A 10,894-nucleotide genomic window follows, 5' to 3' on the forward strand; every position below is an offset into this window, starting at 1 on the left:
ATATACTGTACATACACACACACTGCCACCTTCATGCAGTATATGAAATAACATACGAGTAAGCCAAGAAACAGGCAAACGTACTGGTTCACAGTGCTTTGGCTCTGATAAAGAAACTGTTCAGGTGTCTTTTAGTATTAGTGTTAATTGAACTAAAGCATTTACCAGAGGGGAGTTTTTGAAACAAGTGATGAGCCGACTGAGATGAGTCTCTCATGATTCTTTTGACATGGTTTAATGACACTACATGCATACAGGTCTGCAACAGATGGATGAGGGCAGACAATTATTTTTAATTTATTTAATTTATTTTTGGAGTGGACTTTACTGAACCAAGCCTGATAACAGTGAAGATATGATCAAACGTTTGATTATGTCTTTGTAAAATTATAATATGTAGAGCTGAAAAATATGCAGTTTCTTTAGTTGGTGTAAAAAGTTCATCTGCTGCTGAACCTTCTTAGTCAAGTCAAGTCAAGTTGGGGAGCATGCACTGGTACAGTGCATTGCCGCACCCACTACACGACAAAACAACTCAGGATCCCGGTTTGCAACCCCCCAGGCAGACACACGGCCCAGTCTACTATCCATACAAAGTATAGGGTATGAAATGGACTAAACTGTAACCGTTAATCTTGACAGGTGTAGAAGGATGTGTTTTATGCTATATTATGCAAGCTATCTCAGCCTTTATAAGCCCATTTTTATATTTGCCATTGTGAACTCATACATGAATAATAAAACCAGGTAGTCTTTTCTTGGAAAACATTTGATTTCTAATACTTAAGTGTCTGTGTCATTAAGAGACCAAAGTGAAAACATTAATAACATTTATATAAAATATTGCATGAAAATATGCTGTATATTGTATAATCATAAATTCTTGCATTAGTCTAAATGAGTTTCTAGTCAGAGGACTGTAAATTATGAGCAATATGGGTATTGGTTCTTATTAAATATGAAGTATGCAACGTTTTTCCAGAAAATTTGATTTTTGTATATTGGAATGAATTATTTAAAAAATAACAAATCAAAATCATTAGAAAGATAATCTAATACACAGCAAAATGTAAACAAACATCCACTAATAAACAGCAAATGTTTTCTAGTGAAAAATTTGTACTTCCTAGCCATTTCATGACTTGTGCTCTGATTAACATTTATTTAGAATGAAAAAGAAAGACTACAGATCTCCTAAGGACACATATTCTTAATGTTTACCATTAAGTACATTATTTAAATACTGTCTTGTGGTCATGCTATGGTGATGGCATTTGCCTGTGTCTGCAATATATATGTTTATAACTATTTACAGATTTTTTATTGGGCTTAAATTGTAACACAGTGTGGCTTACCTTGAGGTTAGAAAGGTGTTGCCATGAGAACTCCTGCAGAAAGAAACGACAAGGCATCTGCATGGATGCACATGGCCACAGCAGTTCAGTGGGTGTGAGCAGTGGAGCGCTTTGCCAGTCTGCCCACTCAGGTCATGAGGAGGCACGCTGGAGCAAGGTACCAGGCTGTGGAGCTGGAGTGTCCATGAAAATTCACACATGAGTGAGCACGGGCATGGATTTGTAAGCTTCATTCCGGGTTACAGTGTGTAGAACAGAGTATGTACAGGTGTGCTTGGGAATTAGAGAAAGCCAGGTGAGGCATCCTTTTATATATATATATATATATATATATATATATATATATATATATATATATATATATATATATATATATATATATGTTGGGTTAAATACTGCATATATGGGGTTTATATAAGAAGGGAAAGATGGACAGAAAAGGTCAACTTCATTGGCAGTGGAGTCTGCCATTAGTGAACGGTGCACCATGGAACTCTTGAGCTTCTGAACAAGGAAAGAAGGGGTGCCCTTACTTTTATTTATCCCCTGCAGGTGTGTCCATTTTCTATCATGGAGTGATACTGTAGCTGCAGATTTTCTTTTTGGCCACTTTCTTCATCAGTGACATATTACTGCTATTATTTGACTTTTTTCCGTTTATATTATTGCCTCTGTTTTTTAAGACCCATTCCTTTTTTCTTTTAAAGATCAACCAAACAAAAATGAGATATGAAGTGAGCCCAACAGATGACCATCTATGTCTGGGTCTCAAACTCCAATCAGTTTCATTTCCACTAGTTTCTTAATTAGAAGTTGATTATGTTGTTAATTAAACTTGTTATTTAATTTCCATGGATTGTTGGTACTCTCATTCTGTCTCAGCAGATATTTCCAAAACAGTTGATTCTAATTTTTCTAAGAGCCCCATCAAAATGTTTTGTGGACCTGAGCAGATCAACATTACTGAGACATTCACCTTTTTTATTTCAGATATTGTATGATGGACACAGGTTAGCTGGACTTGTATATTTTGTTTTGTATCTCATTATTGTTTGGCTGCTAATCAAGGAAAAAAGAAATAATTCAGGGATTTGAGTCTTACATAGAAAGTCAGATACAATTAAGGCAAAAGAAGTTGCTTTGTAGCAAAAACTAGTCATTAGTAGTAAATTGTTAGAATGAAAACCTCCAGGGTCATTGTGATATTGTGAGCTGGGCTTTTGTTTTATTTGTATATTGTTTATTTTGGAATAAACATATTTTTCTCCTGAAGCAGCCTTAGAAAGAAGGTAAAGGGAAAAGAACTTGAATCTTAGTTGATTTTTTTTTTGGATTCCAGAAGTCACGCTGGAGGGACTATGTCTCTCGGCTGGCCTGGGAACGCTTTGGGATTCTCCCGGAAGAGCTAGAAGAAGTGGCTGGGGAGAGGGAAGTCTGGGCATCTCTGCTCAAGCTGCTGTCCCCGCGATCCGACCTCGGATAAGCGGAAGAGGATGGATGGATGGATGGATTCCAAAAGTCCTTGGTGGTCCCTTTGAGCAGCCTAAACAAGAGAGAAGGGAATGGGACTAGAGTCAACAATTGGGTTTTGAGTTATGTTTTTGTTTTTGATGTGGAAGTTCCTTGGTGGTTCCTTATATCAGCCTGAAAAGGAAGAGGGGAACAGGGCTAGACCCATGGAGTTTTCTCTGTTTTTTATCGTATTTATTTATTTTCATGCACTGTAATTTTGTGATGGACTTACTATTTTGATTTTTCGCATAACTCGCTTTATTTCAACTTTTGATAAAAACTGATATTTTTGATATCACCTTGTTTCATTAAAGAACTGTGAATTTTGTACCTCTTGTCTGTGTTTCTCTTTGTCACCTGGTTTATCCTCTGAACAAATACTTGATTACCCATAGTGGAACCATTGCTAGGTACAGGGTGGGCATGGGCATCCCACATGTATATTATGCAATATTTAATGGCCCATAAAGGCATTCAGCAGCAACAGTAGAATTTTATATATCCCCTTTTTAGCTAATGGTGGTATGGAGACTGACTGGTTACTGCTACTGCTTCACAGATCCAACATCCTGGCTGTCTGCATAGGTTTTTCTCCCAGATACCTCATGACACACACGGTGTATGGACTAGTAACTCTAGATCAGTCCTAATTTACTGAATCCTGCAGTGGACTGGTGCTCAGTCCAGGGCTGATTCCTAACTTGTGTCCATTGCTGTCAGGGCAGGCACAAAATCCAATCAAAATCTTGAATTAGCTGAACAGAGCTGAGAATATTATGATAGCTTTAATTTTAAACAGCATCACAAATGTGAGCCGTTATTAACCTCCTTAACTTCAGAGGCAATGGACCTTTTTCAAGTTATGTAGGAAAAAAATGCTTAATCCTAAAATGAAACAATAACATTTATGCATACTATAATTGGAATCATATTCATTTTATTTTTTTGTAGAGATAAAATAATTTCTACTCATTTATAATTTCTGTCCATGGCCCAGTGACATGATATCAGGTACAAAACATTATCATTTATTATTTTGTCATATTAGAGTCAATGTGACCTGATTTTCTTTGAAACAAACATGTAAATTACACTTTTTACAATTTTAATGGTTGATGCTCATTTCTGAATGCCACATAGACAGAACTGAGTCAAAACAATAACAATGTACCAATGTCTTATTGCTAGTCTTATTGCTTGTTTTTGTCTGCATATATACAAAGGCTTGAACTTGACATCTCAGAAAATAATAAAGTATGCTTTGTTAGACTACTGCAAACATATCTCATATCTTTTAGTCAATAAAGCTTTTACTGTATATTGATGTGAAAAATAAAAGTGCTCTTAAGTGTGAGTTGGGATTCTTCCCATTTTGAAGTCTTCTCAATACATAAAGTAAATGTATGAAGCTCACTTTGTTAACCACAGGATCTCTCATCATCACTATTACACTGTAAAAAATAACACGTTAAAAGTACTTAAAAAATAAGGAAACAAATTACAAGCAATATTTTTGAGTAGATTTAATATACTGCACTGTTGAGTAAATTTAATTTATTAGTTTACTCAAATTTACCTAAAATAAATTAGTTTGATTAAATATAAGTAGTGGCAAAAATGGTTTTACTTTGCTCAGATTTTCATTTGAATTACTCAGAAAAAATGAGTAATAATGCAATGCTGGACAGTAATGACTGTATAACAAATAAATGCTAAAATTCCATATGTCTTTATTAATTTGAACATACACAGATAGTCACAACAACGGAGTTATATTTTCAAAGGAAAATTAAATCAAATGTCTGAGTATAATTTTTACTGAATTACTGACATTCAAATGTCAAAGCAAATTTTCTTTTTTTTTTTTTAACTTACACAAAAAGTATATCTCAATCAAATAATGTCCCAGGAATGAGAGGTAAACGGGAAGGAAACGTAGAGAGTGAAAGAGTGAAATCCTGAGGCAAATGGGCGCTCTTCAAACACTTCCTGCATTTACGCCAACATATCCCGTTAAACGAATGGCCACCTTTCCCACTACTTTTCAGTATGCGATAGCGAAAATCCTGAAATAAAATAATAATAAATAATAATACATTTTATTTATATAGCACCTTTCCCATGCTAAAGGCACTTATAGGACTTAGGAAATCACAACAGGTTTTTTTGTATCACTAAATAAATCACAGTATTAAAAATTAACCAGAAAATACATTACCTACAGTATGCAGAACACTAATTAAATAGAGGTCCAATAATACTGTGACGGTTAAGTAAACGTCTTTTTATGTTATATACAAGTCGTAGTTTAGGACAAACACCATATCGTTCTCAAACTTATCTCAAAGTGTCATTTTCTTTTTCTGTGTAAAATAAAAGTTTTAAACGATAAAAAAAAATATGGACATACGTAACTATCCGAGAAATGTGCTTGCTTTTTAAAGCAAACCAACAAGCGAGGCTGTTAAAAAGATGCTACCTTGCTTGTCGTGTTTCCCACATGAAGGGAAAGGTTTTGTGAAAACAACAACTGCTTACGTCTGTAACTTAACGAATTAAAATACTAGTTTTTCATTACGAAATTAATATGCTTTATACTTACACATTCGTAGTAAAATAGCTCTTATTATGGATGAACGTTACAGCTGAATGCGTTGTAAAGACCAAGAAATCGATGTGAGAGGAAGTGCTGTGTCATTACATTTAACTTAACTTAAATGTGTTCAATTCACAGTATAGTTTTTTTACTTAGAATAAGTTATAAAAAATGTTAACATTTTAAGAAAAGTAATAAGTTAACATTAGTCTTAATTTTTTTTATTGAATTATAATGAAATAATCAATAAAAAGGGTATAACCCATTTTTATTAATTAAAGTAATGATTATTTTGCGTATAGTTAGCTATTTTTTGTTATTATTTTTCACATGTGCAAGATTTATTTTTTACAGTGTAGTTGCTGTGTCTGAAATTAATCAAGGCAACAAAAAAGGTTTTGTAGAAAATATGTATACAGTTTATAGAACAAAACTGTGCATCTAGAAGAAAAAAATAAACTTCAAATGCAAATTTTTTTTTCACACAAACACTGCATGTAGCTGCGTTTTCCCAAAGTTTCCAAAGTTCAGCAGCTCTCAAAAAATGGGATTCAACAAAGGCCTGACGTGCAGAAATGATTCCACAGACAAAATATCTTTGTTTTTTAAGTGTTTAGTTAAATTTCAAAGTAAAACAGTTCACACAAAAAAGAAAATTAAAATAGCAAAAAAAAAGGAAAAATTTATAATAAGAAAAATTCAATTCTAAGCTTAATCTTGTTACATCTTAAATCGTTACTAATCACTTATAATTTCTGAACCATTTCAAAGCGGTCAGAAAACTGTATGCTTATCCCATTTCTAAGTTGAAAATGGATCTTTCAAGTCCCTGTTTACTTGGACCTGTTCTAAACACAACAAGAGCTTATTATCACACTGTTTTTCAGTTATAGAAAGAAGGTTCTATCTCTTACTAACTTATAGGGGGAAAAGACTATACCATTGTCTATGACTATGGAAGAAATTATATTCTATTCAAATTAAGCAAACATTAAAATGAGTTTAACTCAAAACTTTAACTTTCTAAGATTGGCTCTTACACTGCAGTTTACCTGAATTTCATTGAGAATATATTTCTTGGTCACTTCTTTATTTGAACAGTAGTCAGGTATAAGGAACAAAATGAGTATAAAGTGATTATTTTATTTTTACTGAAAATTGGAAGAATTTAGTAAAATATTCAACAACCACTTTTTACAAATTTTCTGTAAATTAGATAGTATTATTTATACTGTTTCTACTAATATATTTAAACCCAAAAAATAAGATTCTGACATTCTAATCAGAGAAAGCTATACATTATGTGAAATTACATCAAGAAGAGAAAAAAATGTTAGTCTTCTTTTTGATGGGATATGAAGCCCTTACAACAAATAGCATAATGACTGGTAATTAAATAGAAAACTGGATTTGGTGAAGGGTCTGAAATCATTACTGTGTGAACAGCTGAGATAGGCAGATATGAATAGTGGAACAGGGGAAGTGGGTCAGTAGGGCAGCATTCCCATGTCTTTGAATAACCAATTAACCCATTAACAGATTATTAATCTCCTACAAAATCTCATCTGCTCTTCGTCATTCTGAATTTGACAGACTCAAAGACAATATACTTTCCCTATTATTTTACACTCTTAACCACATTGGATATGAATTTTGAAGCGTTAATGACAAAACCACTGGGAAATCTAAGGATATTTTCTAATGAAATAATAATCATGATAATTGAATATAATATGAGCTAATTTGATTTTACAAGATAACTTTATTATAAATGAATTAACTGTAATATGATACTCTTATTCTAAACCATCTCAGCATTGCCCCATCCCCAACTGTCTTTTTTAAATAATTGATTTTGTCTTTATTCCACAAGGTCTTTAATAGAACAGTTCTGTGCATATATTTGTATAGTTTATGTGTAGTACTTCATCGTCATGCTTGTCACTTTTTAAATATCCATCCATCCATTGTACAATACAGAATCTTGCACCAATTTGCCAGAGGCAATGAGTGCTATCTTTCAGAAATGAACAATGCAAGCTGAATATTCGTGAACTAAACCTTTAGGAGTGAAGAAATGTTAAACAATAGCTACATTTACCTATCCTTTTCATACTGTAGAACTCCCAGCTGAACCACCATTCTCAAAACAACAGAAGGGCAGTTCAATATGTAATGACACAAGCAGAAGATCATGCAGTGTTGCATTAAAAATAGACTTCATGGCTAATTATTTAACAATTTTCACAGCCCAACTATACATTATCAAATTAAGTGTTTTTAGAGTTATAAGTAGTATTAAGTGACTTAGTAGGTAACTTAGCTACTGCCCTTCCATAACAACACACATTTTAAGAGTATCAAATTCTCATAAGATTTAATTTTCAGTATGTAATGTGTAAGAATCAAAGGAAGATCCATTATATAGTTCACAACTTTTGTAGCTTTCCCTAAACTAGATATGTAAGTTTCTTTGTATGAAAACTTACAATCTTCTTACCACTTTAGAAACCAAGCAACAATGCACGCTCTTAAGATGTCTTATGTCTTGTATCTTTAATATTGTTGGATTTTGTTTGCTTTCATATGTTAGATGTAATTTCTAACAAAATATATAGTATGCTCCCAAGTATAGCAGTCAACGAGACAATACCTATGTTCATTGATTTAAATTAGAGTATGTACACTTCGCCTAGCCTTGCTCTAAATGTCATCAAATGAAGAACAATGTGAAACTCGTGACGATAGATCTTTGTTTAGTTTCCCAAGCATCTACAGAATACAACTGACTGGATTAGATAAGATCTGCACTTTTTACTCAGCTGTTAATGCTACCTGCTGTTGTGACTTTGGGGCGTACTGGCCTTCTTCTAAACTCTCCCAGCCTCTGTGTGTGTGTAACTCTGAGTTTCTCCCTTGTCTCTATGGTCACTTTTTGGCCTAGTAACTAAAGAACACAATAAATAAAGCAATAGTTCACAAAGCAAATATGACTGGTGGCTTTTGGACTCCCAGATTAAACAAGCACCAAGTGTTATGATACAGATGTGTTGAAGGGTGATGTGAGCACCTGAACTGACAAGGAAATGGCAAAAATTGTAGTCAAAAAGTGAATGCTGAGTCAGAGCCAAAAAGCCAAATGGAAGGCAACAAAAATCAATGAGCAAATTGAGGAGCAAACTCAAAGAAGAAAATGAGTTTAAAAACCAAATATGATACTTGACACTAGACCTACTTAGAAGAAGAAATTAACTAACACTAGGAGTTGTTTTCTTTATCCAATGGAAAGGCCTCCATATTTATACACCCGATCCAGCAACATTACAAAAGTGATGACAGTCATGTTATACAGTACTAGAATCATGTAATCAAAGAACGGAACCAAATGAGAAAACTAAATATAAACTTCAGCAAAACAAATCAAGATGGAGTAAAAAAACCCTCAAAATGAATTCTCGTTTAACAAAAATAAAAAAACAAGAAATAACTCAAAATACATGCATAAAAAGTTTTCATGCAACACCAAGAAGTGAACTAGCCTAATGGATGTAAGACTATGTTTTGCTTCTACGTCTTTCCTGACGGCAACATTAAAGTGAATACTAATGGACTATGGTGATCCAGAAAAGCAAAATTCAAAAAAAAATTAAAAAATGAACAGGGAAAGAAAAATGAAATTGCAAACAACACATAAAATTGCAAACAAAAATGAAAGCCTAAACCAAAACTCAAAAAAAATAAAAATGAGCATGCTAGAAAAAAAGGAAGTTGGTGTAATAGTAGCAAGAAAGAATAAAATCCTAGGGCAGCGTTTCATTGAATTTGAGTGCTCAAAATATCTCCCCTAACTTTTCAACATTACAGCTTGAACTTTGAGTAGTAGCGCTTCTTGTTCAGATGCAGATATTCCTGTAAGCCAGGGGTAGCAGCGGTGCTGCGCATTACATTCTTGTGTCTGGCTCAGGTTGACTTCAAAGCAAACATGCTGATCTGCTGCATCCAAGCTTACAAGAATCTCTGCGTATAAAAGGGCAACAGTGCCACTTCAAAAAGCTCAAGCTGCCATTGTGATGGGTACAGTATGTGTCCTTTTCATAACAATAACAAATAAAAAGTTAACCTTGTTCAGGAATTTGTTGTGCAGTGACTAACACAGTATTACACAACCAAGCCTTTGTGGGTATAAACAAGTGATCACTCCAAACTGACACGGCAGACCCTGTTTTTGCTGTTTATATTCAATCACTTGTCTGATTTTTCAGCTGTGATTCACGACATGATCTTTAAAGTCAAGTTTAAATGGTTACACTCCAGAAATGGCATAAATAGAATTAAAATTACAATCTTGTGTTCGAATTCGGTCTTGGGCTCTAGCTGTGTGCAGCATGGATTGTCTCTCCATATATGCATGTGTTTTCCTCCAGGTACAACATGGAGCTTTTTTGTTTGCATTCCCATTTTTTTTTGTTTGTGTTTTCATCTTCTTGTTAAGTTTTCTTTATTTTTTATTTGTATTTTCATTCTGGGCCACCATAATGGACTGCTGAGAAAAACAGAAGTGCAAAAAAACAAATATAGCAATAAAGTAAATATAAGCATTTTGCACATGAAAGAGTCTTTACAGTACCAGTTTCTATTGCTGACAAAAAACTGCTGTTTTAATCCATAATGTGTTTTTGAGACACCAAACTAGCCGATTATGGAAGCAAAGAGCCAGTATAAAAGCAATGGAAAGAAGAATGATGAAAAGATTGTTTCCTAAACTAATTGATAAGGAAGCAGAGAAAATATATCATTTAAAAAAGAAACCTCATTGTTCAGCTCTTTGATTCACACTTCCTTTTTCTAAAAAGGAAGTGAGACAACTCCATGTTCTAGTATAAGAATTAATGGTCAGCCCACAATTTATTGCAACATTTTGGCAGGTAAAGAGGTCTTCACTAAACCACTTGATAACCTGTGTGTCTCTATAGTTTCCTGGCAGCCATTGTACAGCAGTAACAAGAGAATGTGAAATGCAGACAATGAAACATTTATAATCTGTGAGGTTTCCAAATGTGATTAATGTTATCAGTGACACTCACATTACGATCAACTCTCTTGTCAAGAAGCCAGTAAATCAAATGTATATACAGAAGGAGCACCTCTTTATAGGGCATGTTATGACAAAGTGGCCAGATAGCCATAATGGCTAATTCTTATGCTATGCACCTGGCATATGTTAGGGAATTATGTGGTGCCTATATATTAGGTAATAGCAATTATACCCAGTCACTATTTTGTTAACACCTTTGACACAGCCAGCATACTTGTCAGTGGAATAAGAGAACAAATAAAGTAATTGAGAACTATATAGTTGTAGTAACTCATCATTGCAGTATGCGTACTGTATAAAACATTACCAACTGAACCAGCATACCTGTAAAATTTC

General features: G+C 33.8%; 1 long non-coding RNA gene across 1 annotated transcript; it reads right to left on the bottom strand.

The window, feature by feature from the left end:
• Nucleotides 1–3,835: 3,835 nt before the first annotated feature.
• On the bottom strand, nt 3,836–5,934 carry LOC127525990 (uncharacterized). Its single transcript, XR_007933612.1, has 3 exons — nt 5,816–5,934; nt 3,962–4,310; nt 3,836–3,927 (listed from the first exon to the last, which is right to left on the bottom strand). It is a non-coding gene; the product is annotated as an uncharacterized LOC127525990 (long non-coding RNA).
• Between the last annotated feature and the right edge of the window lie 4,960 nt (nt 5,935–10,894).

The sequence above is a fragment of the Erpetoichthys calabaricus genome, chromosome 15, assembly GCF_900747795.2.
Source record: "Erpetoichthys calabaricus chromosome 15, fErpCal1.3, whole genome shotgun sequence".
NCBI classification, from domain to species: Eukaryota; Metazoa; Chordata; class Cladistia; order Polypteriformes; family Polypteridae; genus Erpetoichthys; species Erpetoichthys calabaricus.